The sequence below is a fragment of the Equus asinus genome, chromosome 21, assembly GCF_041296235.1.
Source record: "Equus asinus isolate D_3611 breed Donkey chromosome 21, EquAss-T2T_v2, whole genome shotgun sequence".
Lineage (NCBI taxonomy): Eukaryota > Metazoa > Chordata > Mammalia > Perissodactyla > Equidae > Equus > Equus asinus.
In genome coordinates, this window is record NC_091810.1 from 39,043,526 (window position 1) to 39,067,375 (window position 23,850).

The following is a 23,850-nucleotide window of genomic DNA, read 5'->3' on the forward strand; positions in this document are numbered from 1 at the left end:
CCGCACTCGGGCCTGGTGGTGGGGAGGGCGCAGGAAGTGCACCTCTAACCCCTGGCTGGGTGAAAGCTGCGCCGCGGGGCAGGAGCGATTTCCTGGCAGCCACCCGGGGAGCGGCGGCCTCTTTAGCAATCGGGGAGAGGCGTCCGGGGGAAATGGGAGGACTGGGCTTATCTGTAATGAGTTTTGTCCCTTGGCTCTTGGTGAGAAGATCTTTATCGCTTAGACTTCTAAGCGCCCTATTTTCCACTGGTACGCTGGTGCTAAGAGTGGGGGAGGCGGGCTTTGATTAAACGTGTAATTGAGCCAAGGTAATTAGCCATTTGTAATTTTTGCCTAATTTTTCTGCCTCTGTTTAAAAGACAACTTGACGTGTTTTGAACGTGCCCCTGCTGTTTCATCCTACCACACAGGGTCCCCCACCCACCCAAACATCCCAACCGGATGCTAGGTTTTCAAATAATATACAGATGTTCGGAGATCCTCCCGCAAGATGTGATTAGGGAAGCAGTTTCACACCCACACTTCCAAAAGAAAAACCTTTGAAAAGCTACGTTTGGGATTACAAACTAATAAAAGCCAGGAAGTTCCCGGGGAGGGCCCGCGCTCTATCTTTAGTTGAACCGGGGTGAACACCCTCCCCCAGGATGGGGAATGAGTCGAGTTTGTTTGCTTTAGGAATTTGGTCCTTCCTGGTTTTGTTGGAATCCTGGCCCCCCGGTAAATGCTTGCGAGGGTCAGTTTTCTTGGGTCCATTTGTCAGTAGGAGCTTTGAAAGAGGTTAGAATGACCCTTGCGTCTGGCTACCTTATTAAAGATTAAGTGATAAATTGGGGAAATCTGTGGAATTTAAATCAGAATGGAACACCTGGGTAGACATCCCCAGGTGAGCTTCTTCCTTTGCAAAATGGCCATAATAAAAACTGCCATTTGTGGAATGCTTACTATCTTCCAAGCACTGTGCAGAATTCTTTCCATAAACTTCATTCTGCAAATTTACTGAGCATTTACTGTGTGCCGGGCATACTGGGAACACAGCCTTGAACCAAAAGGACAGGCCTGTGACCTTTGTGGAGCTTACCTTCCAAAGGACAGAATACGTCTCTCTCTCATGCAGTCCTTACAACAGTTCTGCTCGCGGTAAGAATTATTTCCCCCACTTTATAGACAAGGAAACATGTTCAGAGGAGTGAAATAATGGATCCCCAGCTAGTGAGTAGCAGAGCTGTGTTTCTGAGGCCTGTCTGCCTCCACTGGTATGGAAAGGCAAAGAAATGATGGTTTGAGAAGGCACCAAAATGGGGAGAAATGGCTTAGGAGTGGGGGAAACCTCACCTGAGTTTGGAGAGTGAATTACCATAATCCTTATGGTATAGGAGGCCCCACATTGAAAATTAACATCAAATTAGTTCTGGGCTCCTGACTGTCCTGAGGTCCTATGCTGAAATTTACCACAAACTGCTCTTGGAAGCACCTTCCCACAACGCAGGCCCCACAAGTTCCCCCAATACAATAGGAGTTTATAGGCATACCACACAGGATGCCTCTTCATTCATTTACAACCAATTACAGAACAGCTCATACACACCAGACCCTGTATCAAGTGTTGTGGGCAGTGGACCTGATGTTGTTCCTACCTGCTGATTACCACACCCCCAGGGAATGGGGCGGCTGCACAATACAGTGAGCACCCCAGGAAAGTTGGTGTGAAGGGCCCTGGAGTGCCAAAGGAGGGAGTGGCTACCCTCATGGGAAGATAAGAAAGCTACAAAGAGAAGGTACTGGTATGGGTAATAAATTACCCCCCAACTTAGTGGCTTAAAACAGCACATCTTTACTATGTCGCAGCTTTGCAGGTCAGAAGTTGGGGGCACAGCATAACTGGGTCCTCTGCTCAAGGTCTCTCCGTAGGCTGAAATCAAGGTGTCAGCCAGGTGTTCTCACCTGGAGCTCAGGATCTTTTCCAAAGCTCATTCAGTCTTCACAGAATTCACTTCTTTGTAGTTGTAGGATGAAGATCCCTATTTTTTGCTGGCTCTTGGCTAGACGTCGATCTCAGCTCAAGACCACTTTCAAATCCAAGCCACGTGGCCCCCAACAACATGGCACCTTACCTCTTCAAAGCCAGAGTTGAAAACTATAACCTGACATGTTAAAACAAGACAAAAATATTAAGAACATGATAGGAGGTATGAAAGAGCATTATGCATCAGTATTAGAGAAACTCTGAAATGAAGATTTGAAAAAAAGATGGCAGAATTCAAGAAAAAAGTAGAACTAAAACAATGATTTTAGAAATTAAGAGTAAACTAGAAAAAGTGCAAGCGCAAGCAAACGCAATTGTTAATACTTCAAGAAAAGTAGAGGAGATGGAACATTTTAATAATCGAAGAAAAATGTAGCAATGAAAAATATGTTTGGAAGAGTTGTGTAGACACTATCTAAAAGAGAACCAAATATGTATAATAGGAGTCCTATAAGAAGAAATTGAAGTTAAATGGAAAAAATATAATAAAAGCTATAAGAAAATGTTATTGAAATAAGAGTCCTTGAAGCTATTGAAAGGGCCACTTTGTTCCTTGTAACATCATCCCAAATCATCACTGAGACATAGTATAGTAAAGTATGGTCTTTTATGAAAGGAAAAAAAACTTTGGGCATCCAGGCAAAACAACTTTATCACTATATGAGAAAGAAAATTAGATTCTCATGGGACTGTTTTTGACAGCACTGCTTTATGCCAAAAAAAAGAAAAAAATGGAGGATCACATTTAACGTAATCATGGAAAGAAAATGTGAGCCATGAAATTTATAACCAGACAAAGTGATATTCAAGTTTAAATGAGCAGACAAATTATTGTGAATGTGTCAGAAAATAGGAATACTATTCCTCTGAGCTCTTCCTGAAGAATTTAATAGAGAATAAGCCTCGGACAACCTTAAAACTTGGAGAAGCATTGACGATATAAGTACAGGCAGGTAACTAAATGAATGATGAAGGATCTTTCTCTTTATAGAAATATTTCAGCTAATAAAGCCACAGTTTTGTTTTCAAGATCATCATAATTGCAGTTTCCGATAGATTGCACCAGTGGTGATGTAGTTTGCCTCCCTGAATAAATTCACAGATCTAGGCAATGATCATTGATGGCCCCAGCGTTGCAAAAAGGGAGACACCTAGACATGATGTACCTCCTCGTAGATGCATATAAGACTACCCATGAAGTAGTCTTGACAAAAAGATATGGAACGTTAGTCTGATCAAGCTTCTGGATCTATCTATCAATTTGCAGAAAATAAATAGGGTGACGTTAAATGACGCTATGGGGCTGTGATCAGCAAGACTGGCAAAATACAGACCATGGAAAACTTTATAATACAAAAGACTTAGTTTTAAAACAAAGGGAGTAAAGGAGAATCTGGGCTTTGAAGGAGTCTTGAGTGACCATCTCATCACTTTTGCATGTAATGTAACCTAATGAAGGGAATGACTATCACATCACATTCACAGGTCTCACCTGCTCTTAGGAGAGAGGATTAGACCCTGGCAGGTAGGAATCTTGGAACCATTTTAGAAGGCGGCCTACCCTAGTGCTCAGGGTCTGTTTTGAGTACAGACTGGTGGTTACCGGCAGTAGTTCTCAAGTCAGGCTAGGTGGGTTCTGATGTGACTTATGTCTGCTTGATTACGGACAACTTAACTGCTTTGCGGCTCAGTTTCCTCATTTGTAAGGAGGGAATGATCACTGCACCTACTTCTAAATTGAAAAGATTAAAAGGAGTTAAAAAGAGTGAAGTACTTAGAGCAATGCCAGGCACCAAATAAGCATTTAATAAATATAAGCCTTACTGTTATCTGCTCAACTAGCCTAAGGAATAGAGAGAGAACAGCTTATTTTATACCTCCTTAGCTTCTATTTCTTTTCCTCTATTGAAAGCACTCCAGTTTCCTCTGTGCTAATCTCCCCAGACAGTCCTTGGTGAGCTAACCTGTTCTTCCTCCATCACTACCCTCTGCCTCTCCACCTCGCTGGCTCAGCATGGACACATGTCCCAGCCTTGACTGTTTGGAGCATCTCAGCCCCCTGGACTGGTTGACTTAGAGATGGCCACATGTTTCTGCTTGGTCCAGTGAGAGTCAAACTTCCTCTGGGTTTGCTACGCTATATAAACTTAAGTCTTGAGAAGATGGATAAACTTAAGTCTTGAGAAGAGCCTGCTTGAGGATGAAGCTGACACACAGAGGAAAGCAGGGGGAGAGGTGGACGCCAACCAACCTCTGGTATCATCACTTGAATCCTTGGGTTAACTCATACTTGAAGCCAGACCAGACCTTGGACTTCTCAGTTACTTAAGCTAATAAATTCCTTTTATTTGTTTTACCATTTTGAGTTGGGTTTTTATTAAATTGAAACTAAATACTTAAAACCTGAAACTAATGGTGAAAGATAAGTAAAATATCCACATTTTACAAAGAAAGAAGCAGGAGCTCTTAGAATTAAGTGATTTAGCTGAGGTGATTGAGATAGCAAACAACAGTAGACTCAAGCTTCTGAGACCAAATCTACTGCATCCAGCATTTCTTGTTGTGTAAAAAGTCACTCCAAAACTTAGTAGGTTGAAAAAACAACCATTTCTATTTGTTCTTGATTCTCTAGGGCAGCAATTTGGGGTGGGCTCAGCTAGGCAGTTCTTCTGTTAGTCTTGTCTGAGGTCACTCATGTAGCTGTAACACCAGGTCCCAGAGGCTTAACTTGGTTTGCATGGTTGAAGATGGCCTTACTCACATGGCTGGCAATTGGTGCTGGCGGTTGGCTGGGGTGCCTCAGTTCTCATTCATTGATGTCTCCAGCAGCCTATCTCAGACTTATTCACCAAGAAGCCTGGAGCAGTAGGAAAGTGAGAGTGAAAACTGCTAGGCATCTTGAGATCTTGACTTAGCAGTGGCAGAACATCAGTTTTACTTTATTGTATTGGTCAAAGCAGGTCTGGCAAACACCGGGAACTAGGGAGAGGCAAGGAACATTTCCCCTCCATGTTTCAGAGGGAGTATGGCCCCGACAGCAGTTTGATTTTGGACTCCCAGCCTCCAGACTGTGAGACAATAAACTCCTATTGTTTTAAGCCATCTAGTTTGTGGTACTTTGGTACAGCAGTTCTAGGAAACAAAGACAGAGCCCATTAACCTTTTTCCCTAGATGGTTTTCTTTCTTTTTTTTTTTTTTTAACATTATTATTCTTTTTTTTTTTTTTAGATTTTATTTTTTTCCTTTTTCTCCCCAAAGCCCCCCAGTACATAGTTGTGTATTCTTCGTTGTGGGTTCTTCTAGTTGTGGCATGTGGGACGCTGCCTCAGCGTGGTCTGATGAGCAGTGCCATGTCCGCGCCCAGGATTCAAACCCACGACACACTGGGCCACCTGCAGCGGAGCGCGTGAACCAAACCACTCGGCCACGGGGCCAGCCCCTTCCCTAGATGGTTTTCATGTGTAGACAAACCGCACTTGCAACTGTGTTTTCTACTTCACAAGTGAATACTTGCAAAACAATAACAGCAGAAAACCTATTCTAGTCATTCTGACTTAAAATTTGGGGGCAATGTTTGTTTTAGGGTAAAAGAGATTAAGACTTAGAAAAACACGTTTATTCTGAAAAAAAACATAGCAAAGAAAAACCTCAAAGTCCTCTAATAATAACGATATTTGTCATTACATAAAACCCTGTATCTAGAGGCCTGAAGAGAATGCACAAGTAGTGGTGCTGGTCTAATACACTAGTCGTGCACCACATGTCAATGTTTCAGTCAACAATGGACCACATATACAATGATACTTCCATAATATTAGTACCATATAGCTTAGGTGTGTAGTAGGCTATACCATCCAGGTTTGTGTAAGTCTTGTAGGGAAGGAAGAAATTTTTCTCTACCCTTGTAGGTTCTTATGTCTGGTCTAAATATTAAGTTGACATGAGACAGATTAACAGGAGAAAAACAAACAGAAGTTTAGCAACATGTATGCATGGGAGAAACCCAGGACAACCAAGTAACTCACCAAAATGGCTGAAGCCCTCACCTTAACTACCATCCTCAGCTAAAGAGGAAAGAAGATGTCGGGGGTGGGGTCGGCAGAGTCAGGGACTTCAAAGGGGAGGAAAGCAGTTCAGAGGTAGAAGAAAAGGAGCACACTTTGGAAAACAAGTGTTTGGCAACACAGAAACAAAGACCACAGAGGGGTGCCCAACTAACAGGCTTTTCTAGCTTCCTGCCTGTCGACCACCTAGTTCATGTTTTGCTCAGGTGATAGTGTTCTCCCTGAAACAAGTTTTTTTTTTAATCTGAATTCTTTTAGGCAATTAAAGGAGAGGTAACAAGAAAAACTTTCTGAGTCTTTCGTTTCCTAAAAATAATCAGCCTAAAGTAATCCTTATGTTAAAGAGACATATTTTTGGGTAGCAAATTTTGTTCCCCTTCAGTACATTCTGTGATGTTCATACAATGAAATTCCCTAAGGACTCATTTCTCAGAGCTAGCCCCATCATTAAGTGGTGCATGACTGTATTTAAAAAGTAGGATTAAAATACTAATAGCAAACATGACTGATAAAACTCTTTTGGTTATGAGCAGTAGAAGCCCAAGACAAGCCAACTGGAGTACAGAAAGGGACTTACTTATTCACGTCTCCGCTGGGAAGTTCAAGGCTTCGGCTAAGACTGGATCCACGGGCTCCAGGGATGGCTCCACATTCCCGCTTGAGCTTCCATGGCTCTGCTTTCTTTTCCTTTGACTCCCTTGTCTGGCTCCTGGTGACTCCTATTCTCAAAGGGATATCTTCTCCAGTGTTCATATTGATTCCTAAAAATGTATGTTGATCACCCTTGCTTGGGTCGTATACCTCTGCCCAGACCAGGATACTGGACCTGACCAACCTGGTGATGGAGGCAGAGCTCACTCTTGATTTTCACCAGATTGGAAGAACAAGTAATAGGAGAAGGACAGGCAGAGAAAAAGTAGCTATAACTCATTTAATCCTTGACAACAGTCTTCTGAGGTGGGAACTGTTATTATCCCTATTTTAAAGAAGTGAAACCTAAGGTATTGAGAGGTTAGGCAACTTGAAGCAAAGCTACCAAAGACTGGGGAATAAGGCAGAGCTCAGTTTCGGGAGTAACCTAGGCTCACAAGTAAGTCCTGAAGCCTAGTTACCAGACCTAAACTCTAAAGTCGGAGCCAAAGGTCCGACTTGACTGACAAACATTGTAGGTCAAGAGTAATCAGAGATAGCAACAATAATTCATGAACAAGAATCTTCACCACAATATTTCCAGCTAAAAAGTGGGAAAAAATTAAATGTTCAACTATAGGGGCTCAATTAAGTAAGTACGTAGACATTTAGTGGAATATTATGTTGCTATTCACAATGATGGTTTTGAAATTGAATGTGTTAAAGCCTAAAATAGACTTTATATGGCCGTAATGTTTTCTGTGATTGCAGAAAATAAGAGCACTTCAAGTAAATATGAAATACATGAAAGCCATGGATTTAGATTTTTCTGAAATTTTCTGTTAGTGAAAAAGTCTCCCCAATTTTTCTGTAATGACTGATTTTCACCTACATAATATCTCTGTAACCCTACCTCCTAAAAAAGCAAACAAAAAAAAAAAGAAGAAAATTCATGTGCAAAATATTCCTAATACTAAATACTGGTAAACATACAGCGAAACAGGTACTCATATGCTGCCAGTAGAATACAAATTGTTATAAATGTTCTGGAAGACAACTGGTCAGTATGTATCAAGAGCCTCAGGGGCTGGCCCCGTGGCCTAGTGATTAAGTTCATGCATTCTGCTTCAGCGGCCCAGCGGTTTACTGGTTTGGAGCCTCAGTGCAGATCTAGCACCACTCATCAAGCCATGCTGAGGTGGCGTCCCACATAGCAGAACCCAAGGGCCTGCAACTAGAATATACAACTATGTACTGGGAGGCTTTGGAGAGAAGAAGAAGAAAAAAAGAAACAATTAAAAAAAATACACCTCAAAATGTTCATATTCTTTTGGCCCAGAAATTAAACTTTCAGTACTCTCTTAAACAGAGATGATCAGAAATGGAAATATCGCAAAAATATTTATGAAGTTGTTCCCTGCAAAAATATTTATAATCCAAATTATGTTTACACAACATGTTAAAACACCTACCATTGATATTGTAGGTTACTGCATAGCCATTTATTTTTATTTTTATTTTTATTTTAAAGATTGGCACTGGAGCTAACAACTGTTGCCAATCTTCTTTTTTATTTTTCTGCTTTTTCTCCCCAAATCCCCTCAGTACATAGTTATATATTTTAGTTGTGGGTCCTTCTAGTTGTGGCATGTGGGATGCTGCCTCAGCATGGCATGATGAGTGGTGTCATGTCCACGCCCGGGATCCAAACCAGCGGAACCCTGGGCCACTGAAGCAGAGCGTGCAAACTTAACCACCCAGCCACGGGGGAAGCCCCAGCTTAGCCATTTAAATGATGTCTATGAAGACATGGGGAAAATGCTTACCTGCTTTATAAGGTAAGAATCAGAACATAAACTTATATACATACATACATAGTCTTAGCTCAAATTTATAAAATATATACATGTATTAAAGTATGTTAGTATTAAATACACTAAAATATTTTAAATGATTACCTTAGGATGGTAAAATTACCACTAGTTTTTGTTTTCTTCTTTAAATTTCTTATACATTTCAACCTTTCTACAGTGAACTTATTTTTAAAAACAGAAACATTTATGGTTATGTCAGCATCATCACAGCATAAGATGTCCCTCATTTTTGTCCCCTCCCCAACCACAAGAATGTGGCATTCATCCAAAAAAATGCCTTTGAGGGGACTGTGGGATCCACCACCATACACCCAGGGACACAGGAAGTCTCACCCACCCATGTATCAGGTAGTAAGCAGACAGACCTCAGTCCCAGCTATGGAAACTGCAGAGGCCTGTGAATTGGCTCCAGCCCCTCTTGGCCACAGTTTGGGAGCCCCTGGAAAACACTGTCTTAGACAATCACCCATGGATGTCAGAGCCTTTGCAGAAGTCCAGGTTTCTAGAGGAGAAGTACCAGCACCCTATCAGAGCAAAAAACATATGAGTTTGGACACATTGGAACGGGCAATTAGTAAAGACTGGAGAAGGTGACTTCTGCTAGAAATGCAAACTCAGCAACACAAAACTTCAGGGAACTTGAAAAATCAGGAAAACATGAAACCACCAAAGGATCACAATAATCTTCCAGTAACCAAAACTACAGACATGGAGATCTGTGACTTACCGATGAATGATTCAAAATAGCTGTTCTGATGAATCATGTTCAATGAGCTACAAGACAACACAGAAAGACAATTTAATGAAACCAGGAAAACAAGGACAAAGTGAGAAGTTTAAGAAAAAGATAAAAATCATAAAAAAGAACCAAACAAAAATTCTGGAGGGGAAGAATACAATGAATGAAATGAAAAATACAATAAAGAGCATCCGCATAAGAATGGATCAGGCAGAAGAAAGACTCTGTGATAGAAGATAGGAACTTTGACATTATCTAGTCATAGGGAAACAAGGAAAAAGAATGAAAAAGATTGAAGAAAGCCTACATGATCTATGGGATACCGCCAAGGGAAGCAAACTGCAAATTACAGGCGTACTTTGTTTTCCTGTGCTTTGCTTTATAGCACTTCACAGAGATTACGTTTTTTATAAGACCCTCCACCAGCAAAAGATTATGACTCGCTGAAGACTCAAATGATGGCTAGCATTATTTAGGAATAAGGTGTTTTTTAATAAAGGCATGTACATTGGGTTCTTTTAGATGTAATGGTATCACACATTTAATAGACTATAGTATAGTGTAAACATAATTTTTATATGCACTGAGAAAACCAAAAAATTAATGTGACTAGCTTTATTGCAATAGTCTCTTTAATGAGGTAGTCTGGAATCAAACACACAATATATCCAAGGTGTGCCTGTATTGGAGTTCCAGACGGAAAAGAGAGGGAAAACAGGAAAGAAAGCTTATTTAAAGAAATAATGGCTGAGAACCTTCCAAATGTGGGGAGAGATTTGTATATCTAAGTTCACGAAGTTCACAGGTTACCAAACAAAATCAATTTAATTAGATCTTCTCCGAGACACATTATAATAAAACTGCCAAAAATCAAAGACAAAAAGAGAATCTTAAAAACAGCAAGAGAAAAAAAGCTTATAACTTACAAAGGAATTCTCATAAGGCTATCAGCAGAAATCTTACAAGCCAAGAGAGAGTGGGATGATATATTTAAAGTGCCAAAAGAAAAAAATGCCAACCAGAATATTTTTCCCAGCAAACTTGTCCTTCAGAAGTGAAGGAAAGAGAAATATTTTCACTGATAAACAAAAGCTGAGGGAATTTATCACCACTAGACCTGCCTTAAAAGAAATGCTGCAGGGAGATCTTCAAGCTGAAATGAAAGGATGATAATTAGTTACATGAACATATACAGTCCACTGGTAAAGGTAAGAACACAGTCAAGGTAGGATACTCTAATACTGTAATCTAGTGGAGTATTGACCACTTAACTCTAATATTAGGTTAAAGGACAAGAGTATTAAAAATAACCATAGCCATAATTTGTTAATGAATGCATACTATAAAAAGAGGTAAATTGTGACATCAAAAACATAAAAAGAGAGGGAGTAAAAGGGTAGAGTTTTGTATGTGATTGAAGTAGATATCAGCATAAAATAGACTATTATGGTTATAAGATGTTTTACGTAAACCTCACGGTAACCACAAAGCAAAAACCTACAGTAAATTCACAAAAGATAAAGAGAAGAGAATCAAAGCATATGACTACAGAAAATCATCAATTCATAAAGGAAGGCAGCAACAGAGGAAGAAAGGAACAAGGGAATTACAAAACAGCCAGAAAACAATGAGATTGCACTAGTAAGTCCTTACCTATTAATAATTGCTCTAAATATAAATGGACTGAGTTCTCCAACCAAAGACATGGGTGCTGGATGGCTTAAAAAAAAACAAGACTAAGGGTCAGTCTGGTGGTATAGTCGTTAAGTTTGCATGCTCTGTATGGGCAGCCAAGGGTTCATGGGTTTGGATCCTGGGCACTGACCTACATGCTGCTCATCTAGCCATGCTCTGGTGGCATCCCACATACAAAATAGAGGAAGATAGGCACAGATGTTAGCTCAGGGACAATCTTCCTCAGCAAAAAGAGGAAGATTGGCAACTGATGTTAGCTCAGGGCCAATCTTCCTCACCAAAAACAAAACAAAAACAAGACAACTATATGCTGCCTACAAGAGATGCATTTCAGCTTTAAGGTCACACATAGGCTCAGAGTAAAGGGATGGAAAAAGATATTCCATGGAAGTGGAAATCAAAAAAGGCCAGGGGTAGCTATACTCATATCAGACAAAATAGACTTTAAGTCAAAAATGGTAACAAGAGACAAAGAAGGTCATTATTTAACGGAAAAGGGGTTAATTCATCAAGAAGATATAACAATCATAAATCTATATATGCAACCAACATCAGCACACCTAAATATATTTAAGTAAATGCCAACAGATCTGAAGGGAGAAATACACAACACAGTAATAGTAGAGGACTTCGATACTCCACTCTCAAAAATGGATAGATTATTCACACAGAAAATCAACATGGAAATATTGGTCTTGACCCATGTTTTAGACCAAATGGACTTAACAGACATATACAGAATATACAATATTATATTATAGAGTGCATATGTGGAATCATTGCAGAAATTTCTATTGGACTGGAACAAGGTATATTTGACAAAGGTTCAAAAGTAATTCAGTGGAGGAAGGATAGCTTTTCAAGAAATAGTGCTGGAGCAATTGGGCATCCACTGGTAAAAAAATATATATGTAATAAAAATAAAAGAATTAACTTGGACCTAAACCTTACAATTTATATAAAAATGAGCTAAAATGGATCATAGACTTGTGTAAAGTATAAAAGTATAAAATTTTTGAAGAAAAATGAGAAAAATCTTCAGAATCTAGGGACAAGCAAAAAGTTCTTAGAAATGACACCAAAACAAAATCCAACAAAGGAAAAATTGATCAAATTTGACCTCATCAAAAATTAAAAACCTTTGCTCTGTGAAAGCTCATATGAAGAGGTTGAAAAGATAAGGTAGAGTGGAAGAAAATATTTGCACACCATACGTCTAACAGAGGACTAATATCTAAAATATTTAAGGACTCCTCAAAACTCAAGATTAAAAACAAATAAACCAATTAGAAAATGAGCAAAAGAAGTGAAAAGTTATTTTACCCAAGAGAATATACAGATGGCAAATGGAATTTTTCTGTATCTTGAATATATCACCATCAATATCCTGGTTGTGATATTGTATTGTAGTTTTATGAGATGTTACCATTGGGAGAAACTGGGTAAAAGTGTAGCTGGCATCACTCTGTATTACTTCTTTTCTTCTTTTTTTTAAACAACAGCTTTATAGAGATATAATTCACATATCATAAATTTTTAAATTAAAAAATGTACAAGTGACTTTCAGTGGCTTTTAGTAGATTCACAAAGTTATACAACCGTCACTACTACCTAATTCCAGAAGACTTTTATCACCCTGAAAAGAAATCCTGTTCCTATTGAGTACTCACTCCCCATCCCCATCACCTCAGCCCCTTGCAACCACCAATTTGCTTTCTGTCCTATGGATTTGCCTACTCTGGATAGTTCATACAAATAGAATCACACAATATATGACCTTTTGTGTCTGATACCTTTCACCTAACATAATATTGTTGAGGTTCATGTGCCTTGTAGCTTGTATCAGTACTTCATTCCTTTTCATGGCTGAATAATATGCCATTGTATGGATACACTACATTTTATTTATTCATCAGTTGATGAATATTTTGGTTGTTTCCACTTTTTGAATAATGCTGTCATGAGCGTTTCTATACAGATTTTTGTGTGGACACATTTTCAATTCTCTTGGGTATATACAGATGAGAGGAATTGCTGGATCATATTGTAACACTATGTATAACATTTTGAGGAATTGTGTATTATTTATTACAACTGCATATCAATCTACAATTATCTCAAAATAATAAGTTTAATTATTAAAAAGTAAATTGTTGAACGTTAAAGAATAGTTGATTCAATTTTTAGAAAATAACAAGCAAATGTGTATGTCATTGGGTACATGTAAACTAAGTTCTTGATCACTGTTTGTCAAACTGGGCTGCATACTAGAATCGCTGAAAATCTTTTAAAAATCCTGAGTCAGAGGCCACAACCCATGTTGACTAAATGTGATCTTTACAGGTAGAATACAGACATCAATATTTTCAAAGCTTCCTAGGTGATTCTAATTTGCAGCAAAGTTTGATAAATACTGTAATAGATGATACATACAAAATTTTATTAATGTCATTGTGTGATAATGTATATAATTATATCTAATCATATTACAGGTAATTTACATATTCCATTTTTCACACTCTGTTGTTATTTAAATTTCTTACAACTTGTGTATGTTACATGTGCAATCCCCCCAAAGTAAGGCTATTTCCATTTTAAAAACAATTTACTGTTGTGATATAAGTCCAGAAATATTTACTAAAACAAGTATAGGAACCTATGCAGTAATTTTTTAATTTTATTATATAATTTCTATTTTTACTACTTGTGAAATAAGAGAGATCTTATATACCTCTTTTGTATAATCTCCTCTGTTCATAACATTCAGATATTGCTGTACTTTCTTCTGAATTTTCACAGTTCTTGTTTGGACCTATAAATACTAGTCAGGACTCATAATTCTAAGTGATAGAAATCCAACGCAAACTAGCTTAAACAAAAAATTGGACTTTAAAATCCTCAATAAAATATTGGCAAATTCAGTCCAGCAATATATAACAAGAAGAATACACCATGACCAAGGATGGTTTGTCCCAGGAATACAAGGCTGGCTCAATATTTAATGAATCAGTCAATATACTCCATCATATTAACAAACTAAAGAAAACTACATAATCATATCAATTAAAGCAGATAAAGCACTTGACAAAATTCAACACCTATTCATGAGAAAAACTCTTAGCAAACTAGGAACAGAAGGGATGTTCCTTAAACTAATAAAAGGCATCTGCAAAAAACAAACAGTTAAACTCATACCTACTTGTGAAAGACTGAATTCTTTGCTCCCAAGACTGGCAATGAGGCAAGGATATCCACGCTCATCACTCTTATTCAACATTATTCTGGAAGTCCTAGCCAGTGCAATAAGGCAAGCAAAAAAGGCATACAGATTAGAAAGCAAGAAATAAAATTGCCCCTATTTGCAGATGACATGATTGTCTGCATAGAGAATCCCAGGGAATCTACAAAAAGTTCCTAGTACTAATAAGTTAGTTTATCAAGGTTCTAGGATACAAGGTCAACCTACAAAAATAACTTGTATGTCTACATATAAGCAGTGAATAATTGAAAACTGAAATTCAAAGTAATCATTTACAATATATCAAAAAAATGAAATACCTTGGTATAAATCTAACAAAACATGTGTAGGATTAGTATACCGAAAACTACAAAATGCTTATGAAAGAAATCAAAGTAGACCTAAATAAATGAGAGATATACCATGTTCATGGATTGGAATACTCACTATCGTTAAGATGTCAATTTTGAATAAATCTATAGATTTAATGCATTACCAATAAAAATCCAAGCAGGACTTTTTGTAGATACAGACAAGCTGATTCTAAATTTATGGAAAAGGAAATAGAATAGCCAATTATTTACAGAAAAGAAGAAAGTTGAAAGCCTTATGCATTGCCCAATTGTAAAACATAGTATAAAGCTACATTGATCAAGTCAATATGGTATTGGTGGTGGCACAGACACATAGAACAATAAAATAGAATAGAGAACTCAGAAACAGACCCACACAAATCGGGCCAATTGATTTTTACAAAAATGCAAAGGCGATTTAATATAATAGTAAGGACAGTTTTTTTCAACAAATGGTATTGGAACAATTGGACATCCATATGCCAAAAAAAAATAATAATCCTTAGCCTACACCTCACACCTCACCCACAAATTAACTCAAAATGGATCATAAATGTTAAGTAAACATAAAACAATAAAAAACTTAGAAGAACTCATAGGAGAAAATCTTTGTGATCTCAAGTTAGACAAAGAGTTCTTTAATAAGACACCAAAAGCACAATCCATAAAAGAAAAAATTGATAATAAGACCTCATCAAAATAAAAAATTTTTACTCTACAAAGATACTGTTAAGAAAATGAAAAGACAAGCTATAGATTCTTAGAAAATATTTGCAAATCACATATCCAACAAAAGACTTTCTTTAAAAACTTTTAAAACTCAGCAATAAGGAAGTAAGCAAAAATGGGCAAAAGATATGAACAGACGCTTCGTCAAAGAGGACATAAAGGACAAATAAACACATGAAAAGTTGTTCAACATCATAATCCATTATGGAAATGCAAATTAAATCACAATAAGATATCACTATACATATATTAGAATGGCTTAAAAACAACAACAAAAAAGACTGACAATACCAAGTACTGGGTAGTATGCATGGCAAATGGAACTCTAATTCATCACTGGAAGGAGTGTTAAAGGGTACAATCACTATGGAAAACATTATAAAGTTAAATTTATACTTACCATACGACCTAGCAATTCCACTTTAGGTATTTACCCAAGTGAAATGACATTTATGTTTGCACAAAACTCTATATGTGAATCTTTATAGCAGCTGTGTTAATAATCACCAAAAACTGGAAACAACTCAAATGGGAGAATGGATAAACAAATGGTATTCATCTAAACAATAGAATACTACTCAGTAATATGAAGGTATGAACTATTAGCACCTGCTACAACTTGGATGAATTTCAAAGGCATTATCCTGAATGTAAGAAACAGGTCTCAAAAAGTTACATTTGTATGGTTCCACTTATGTAACATTCTGGAAAAGATTAAAACTACAGGAATAAAGAACAGGTCAGTAGTTGCCACGGATAAGGGGTCTAGAGAGGGTTTGACTATAAAGGGGTAGCATGAGAGAGGGAATTTTTGGGGGTGATGGAATTGTCCTCATATCGTGATTGTAATGGTAGTTACCTGACTATATACATGTGTTAAAACTCATAGAACTATGAACCAAAAATAAGTCAATTTTACTGTATGTAAATTGTAAAAATAACTTTTTTAAATGAGACTTTAGTGGTTCTGGGAATACTGACTTCAGGAATGGTTAAACCCAGGGACTTAAACAATGTCAGCAAGAGTTAGCCTTGCTCCAATTCTTGTCTCTCTTACTCCTGCCTGGATTTATTCTAAGTCTGGCCTTCCCTTTGATGAGACTGACTGTCATTGGACCAACTTGGGTCTAACGTCCATCCTGGAATTATGGACTGTTCCAGCTTGTGGCCAGAGGAATGGAATATGCTGACTGGCTGGTCTTGGGTCATGTGCCCACCGCTAGTGGAATGAGCCTAAGTGAGGGTCAAACTGATACAATCCACATGGACTGAGAATGTGAGAGATATTGTTCTCCAAAGAAAAATCAAGCTGCTGTTACTAGAATAAAGACAATATATGCTAGACAGACAGAAACTATAGATGTCTCTGGCTTCCACTTGGCATTTCTTTAATTCTGGATTATAATATACTTTGTTGTCTATGTGATACCTTATCCATAAACTGTAAATTCTTTGAAACCAAGGATGCTGCCTTATTTTTCTTTTTAGCATCCAACGCCATACATGTTTTCTTCTACATGGTATGTTCCCAATAGTATTAGTAGCATGCATGAACGATAGAATGACTGATAACTAAGCATTTATGAGTATGTTTATGAAACTATATACTTGTGTATACATCAAAAACCTCTAAGGGCACTTTATTTCATGTTTCTCTGCAACTACATTAATAGCCACATTCTTGTTTAATCTTGCTCCTCTCTACTGAGGTTTTAACACGTACAGCTTGGTTTTCCAACAACGGCAAATCAGTCATTACATCATCATCCATCATGTCTGAGTTCTCAGTAATGAAGGTGTCTTTCTTTCCACATTAGCAATTTGGGTGGGCATAAGAGCCATGAAGATGTATGACAGAAGACTGGAGAATTGGATTAAAAAGCAAGATTCCATTTTCTGGGTCCCTCTTCACTGCAGGAATTTTGTTGATCCACAGAATGAAGGGGCCAATTGTTTGGAAGTTTTTTCTTCAAGCTCTCAGAAGAAAATTGAACTGAAATCATTTTTTGCTGTATTACTGGAATAGCAGAGAACTAGGAAAAGCAACCAAAAACAATGATTTATTTTGAAGTTATTAAAGGAAATAATTTATCCACCTAAGATCATATTTGTAGCAGGTGTGAGGTCCAAATTAATTGTTCTAAAGTACCACCATTTAGGTGCGCTCATTGCCACTGCCAACAAGGCCCCACATGATTTGGCCCTTGCGTCTCTCTCTCCCTTACCATTTTCCACTCCTCCAGGTCTTAGCAAGCTCCATCCACAGTAGCCTTTTGCCTATTTCTCAGACTTAACAGCTATTTCCCACCTCGGGGTCTTTGCAGCTACAAACCCTGAACCTCTAGCTCACTGTTCTTAACCTGGGCACTATTGACATTTTTGGCTTGATGATTCTTTGTTGTGAGGGGACTGTCTTGTGTGTTATACAATGTCTAGCAGAATCCTGGGCCTCTATGCAGTAGATGTCACTAGTAAGCCCCCTACCCCTTAGATGTGACCACCAAAAATGTCTCCAGACATTTCCAAATGCCCCCCATGGGGCAAAATCACCCTCAGTTGAGATCACTGCTCTTGCTGGAATTATTTCCTTTAACTCTTGGTGTGGCTGTTCCACTTTTATCCCTCTGAGCTCAGCTTCAGAGACACTTCGCCTGACCACTCTAGCCAACTGGTCACTTTCTATCATTGCACCCTCTCCCCTTCACAGTAAATTATCACATTGTGTATGTGTGCAGTTTTGTTGGTTTATTGACTCCATTGGAGTAGGAGCCTCATGCAGACAGGAAGCTCTCATATGTGCACTGCTGACCCCTGGGCCCCTGGAACATGGAACAGAACATGAACACAATTATAGATCAATACATACAATTAAATATGTTGGGTTAATGAACAAAAGAGGGACGGCTTTGCCACCAGGGCTTTTACCAGCTCAGTCATTGGCATTTCCACTCCTGAGGGTTTCTACTTCCTAATCTCCCTCATTGTCTCTGTTTTGGACTTAGTAGGCACAGCAAACATAGGAATTATTCCTCAGATTGGCCCTGCCTTTCCTGCCTCCATTCTTCTCCTCATATCATTTCTTAAGCCTGCATGTCTTCTGCCTCATTTTTACCCAATGTTATTTTTACCAGGTTTGAAGACCTAACTTAAATTTCACCTCCCTCCATGAGCACTGAATGTCATGGCACAGACGCCATTTCTTACCTAACTTACTGCCAAGTTAGCTCACGCTTTCTCTCTCTCTCTTCCTCCCCTTCCCTTTCATTCATTCATCAAGCACCTTAGAATCTGCTCAGACGGGGAGAGAGACTGAGATAAGGTTTCTGACCTCAGAGTCCTTACAGCCCTACCAAGGAGACATACGGTAGGCAGCTAATTATTACACGATGGTTAATATTTGTATTGTGAATAGAGTGTACAAGGAAAATCCCAGTGGACCTGGGAAGGCTTTGAGAAACATCTTCCACACTGTGCTCTATTATAGGTGCTCATATATGTAGATTTCTGTCCCCTTGTAGATTTTCAGGTGCTTCAGGATAGAGATTTTATATTTTCATTATTTTCGTCTCTGTAGGGTTCCCTCCCCAGCACTCAGCATGGGGTTTTTAACACAGCAGACACCCAATAATTGCTTATGGAATCAGAGAATAAATAGTTTGTTTTTAAAATACTGATATGAAGAGTATCTTCTTTTCCTCCTCTCATTTGAATAGAAAACACATTTTTCGTCACTTTACTTAGCATAAGGGCATCTCTACTGGGAAACAAATAAAAAAGCTTTTTAATTTATTTGATCCCTCAAAAGACATAATGGGAACTTGAAATTGATAGGAAGTCAGGTGCCTGAATGGGGAGCACATGGAAAGAAACAGACAAATATTAAAAGTAATTCAAGCAGAAGAGGACTGTTGAACTGGAAAACTATTAACCGTGTTAATCAGTTTCCACTGTGAACTGTTAACACGCAGAACAATGCTGAAAGCACCTGGAAGGCACATTTGTGAAGTCAGGAAGCCACAGCAAACATTTTTTTTTTTTTTGTCTGTCAGCTTCGGAAAACAGAATAAATAAAAGCTTTTATTTAAATGTGAAAAAGCGGTGGTTTCGGTTTAGTTTACATAGTTGTGTGATTTATACATTTCCAAATTGTTCCATATGGCTAAAAATAGAGGATCTGAATTTGTAGTTCATAAGTTATGTTAACAGGAGAGTTTCTTTTCTCAACCTCAAGATGGATGCATTCCTCTTGGCTTGTGTTCTGAGCGCTGAAAGTCAGGGCATGAAGAACCCGCTGAGATTCAGACGTGCGGGCTAGCCAGGCAGATGGTGAGAAAAGAGGGTTTTTATTTCAACATAGTCATAGAAACACGTGGTGCTTTCTGTGACTGACGATGACACAAAGACAATTAATCCAGAGTGCTGGGGAAAGCAGAGCAGGGAAACCCATCAGAGGTAATGAGGACTAGAAGTGAAGAGACAGGTCATGGATAACGTCAAATTCTGCTTTGCCAAGCAGAAAGTCTGGCACCAAGCAGAGGAATAGGGATGCTGGCCTCAGAATACTTATTTAAATGCCCTGAACTGTCACTTTTAAACAAAAGATCAGCTGGAAGGCAAAACAAACTTCCCCCAAAATGATCTAGCATCAATGGGAAAAGAGCTTAGAGAGATGCAACATCTAGCTAGGCTCCCTGTGCTGTTCCCATCTGCTAATAATAAAGGGAGGCATTATTATCTCTATTTTGTGGGTGAAGAAAAAGGCTCAGAGAGGTGAAGTGACTTGCTGAAAGCCACACAAGCTAGTAAGTTGCAAAAGCAGAATTCAAAGGCAGTTCTTTCTGGCTCCATAGCGCATATAGTCAGTCCATCTACACACTTGCTGCTCAAATGGTGGTCCTAGCAGCATCAGTATTTTCTGGGAGATCAATAGGAATGAAGAACCTCAATCCAGACCTACAAAATCAGAATCTGCATTTTAACACAATCCTCAGATGATTCATAGGCTTGTTAAAATTTGGGAAATATGGTCTCGAATCTCAATCCTTGCTATACATTAGAATCACTGGGAGAGACTTTAAAACTGAAGATACCGGAGCCCACCCCAGAACAATTATATCAGATTCTTTGGGGGTGGAGTCTGGACGTTGGTAGTAGTTTCAGCTCCCCAGGTGACTCTAATTCTTAGCATGGCACTGTCTGAGGCTCCTTCACAAGGCTGTTTAGGGCAGAGTGATTAGGAGGTAGAGAAGGCCTCTTTTCAGGCCTTTATGGAGCACTTGCCTTTTTTCAAGCCAGTTAGTTCAATTTAGTGGCTCTCCACCCTTGCTCTACCGGAACCACCCAGCAGCTTTTAAAAATCCTGATGTGTAGACCATACCTCATACAAATTAAATCAGGAGCTCTGGGCGAGGGACCCTGGCATCTGGAATTTGTAAAGCTCCAGGTGTTTCCCACGTGGAGCCAGAGTTGAAAACCCCCGCTCCAGTTAGATTCTCTGGGACCTGAATCTTATCCGTTCTTCAGCAACAAATGGCAGTTTGCAGGAAATACAGGGAATAGAAGAACAAGCAAAATAATGCCATGGGGAAGCAATCAGCCAAATCAAGAAGGAGGGACAATCCAGTTTCTCTAATAAACATGTCAATGGCATTAAAGTTGTTCACATTGTTTTTACAACAAAAAGTTTTATTTTTTTAATTTTTGGGGGTGAAGCCCAGGAATCTGCATTTTAACCCTGTCCTCAGGGGATCCTGGTGAATAATTAAATCTTGAGGACTTCTGCTCCATAGCAGAATTCATTATGCTCCTGGGCTTCTTCAGTTCCCACTCAAGTGGGTTCCAGTACTGAAAGCATAATTCTTCTCAGCTTGCCAATAGCATTTGGAGGGGCTAAATTTTTTCTGGGATTGTCTAGACCTGCACTGCCCAATACAGAAAGCATCAGCCACATGTGGCTGGTCCAAATTGAGATGTTCTATAGACTGTAAAATATACACCAGATTTCAAAGACTTAGTACAGGAAAAAATAAGTAAAATCTCTCATCAATAATTTTTATATTGATTACATGGTAAAATATAATATTTTAGACATATTGGGTTAGATAAAATCTCTTTAAAGTAATTTCTTTCTTTTTTGTAAGATGTCTACTAGAATTCGTAAATTACGTATGTGGCTCGTATTATATTTCTATTTAACAGCATAGCTCTAGGGCTTTGCTACTCAAAATGTGGTCCACTGACCAAAGCAACAGCATCCTCTGGGAGCTTTTTAGAAATGTGGTACTGATTAGACTCTGCGTTTGACCAAAGTCCTTGTGCCTCTGCCTGCCTCTCAGGCTCTCATCCTTTACTTTTTGCACCGTCTGAGACCCCGTGGCTCAAAGAGCCTCAGTAGACCCCTTTAGTCCATTCTCCTGCTTCAGGCAGCATTGCATTCAAAGTCTCTAAGTACATCATCATCATCATCATCATCATCATCATCATGGTCAAGCTATCCACCTTTTTGTGCAGAGCCAGGAAAAAGAAAATTTCCTCCACTTTTAACTTCTTTCCTGCAATTTGAATCTTTTGATTTCCGGCTCTGTTCTCAATCGCTGTAGAATGCCAGTTACTATTTTTCTTTTTCCTTAATATTTCCTCTTCCAGGCCTTCTTTAGATTTTGTTTTCCTTTTCTCAGCTAATTCCATCCTTGTCTGGTAGGACCCATCTCCCAGCCCTTCCCATTCATGGTCAGCCCCTTTTCGGAGGCACGCTGTCCCCCCAAACAAATTCATTAACTGCTGAGGTGTCACCAGCCTGTTCTTTATGGTAAATCTGAAAGTGGCTGGTGCCAGGCAGATCATTTGGAGACAGGGACTTGATAAATGTTCCTGTCTTTGGAAGGTCAGACAAAAGAAAAAAAAATAGGGAGGGGCTGACATCCTCTGAGACCAGACAGGAAACCGTAAAGTGAAGCACTTTTGCCTGGAATGGAGCAAGGAGAGCATGCAGGAACTTAGCAACTCTAATTTTGGCTCTTTCATTTGCTTCCACGCAAACTCAGGAAAAATCACCAAGCCCAACTGCCCCAAGCTCCTCCAGTTAGTAGGGACAATGTTTATCTTCTTCCCCACAGGGGATTTTTAAAGACTGGGATAAAAAACAAATAAAAATCAGCACTCTTAAAAAATAAAAATAAGCCAGTTTCCTAGTTCATGGGCAACATTTATTTCAACGTGGGCCATGACAATTATTCCCCAATTTGGGATTTCTAAGTGCCCTTTATTGGTCAAATGGATAACACCTCCATTTTGAAAAGCTAAATAGTTCTTTGAACAAGTCGTTAGTCTAGAACACCTCACTGATATAAACCAGCTCATAAAATCCATTACATTGATTTGGTGACTCAGGGACCCTCACTTCCACAAGTAAAATGAGCAATTTAATACTCAACAGAGAGCTCCTTCGTGACAAAGAGGAAATTTGAGTGCTATTATGCCCGTGTTAAAGCTAGAGATATTCAGTGGTGGAAATCTTTGGTTACTGGAAACAAATTCCTTTTTACTAAAGGGATCTATCTCACAGAAAAAGCACTCCTATAAAGTTCCCAGTGCTTTTTTCTTTCACTTCTAATTTTTAAAAATTTGCTTCATCTCCCAAGGCTCTTCTTAGCTCGGCTCAAATTGAACCCAAGCCTCTGAAAGCTAAGCGTTATCACCACCATCTAACGTTTTCCTGCAAAAAAGTGTTAAAAACAGTTGCGTTCCCTCCACAGTGTGATAAAATTCCATTGCCCTTAATATTTATGTTTTACCCTTTAAAAATTAACCATATTCTGAATTTCTAAAACACTTTCCTTCTACTAATTAATATCACAGTTGGGAAAGTGGCTTTTTATTCTTTTCTCCAGGCAAACAAGCTGAGAGTTTAAGTGATTTATCCTTTCTGAGAGAGGAGGTCACGGACAGAATTCCAGGATTTGAATCTGTACAAAGACCATTAAGGCAATTTTTCAGGGATTTAACAAATACCCACCTGGGGATGTTAAACTACCTTCGAAGAAAGCAACTGTTGGCCCAAATTGAGGCCTACAAGCAATCCCGTGGATTTTAAAGGTAAGGAAGATCTATATGAGGTGGCGTGACTTCTCTCCCACGAAGCAGCCATATGGAAGGCAAGTGGCCCAGTGAGAACAATAGCTGACATTTCCTGAGCACTGACAATGTGCAGGAGACTTTACTTACATGATCTTATTATCTCTCCAATACTTTGAGGTGCGTATCTTATCATCTCTATTTCACAAATTAAAAAATAAAAACCTTAGAGAGATGTAATAACTTGTCTAAGGTCAATGGCTAAAATTTGAACCAAGAATGTGAAGCTAAAAACTCAAGTTGTAACCAATACCCTCTTGATGTTAACCCTGTGATTATATCTGCTGAAGTCATTCACCTTCTTAAAACCAAATATCTATATGCTCTCTGGTTCATTTACAGGATGTACCAGTCATAATGATTTCCTATTT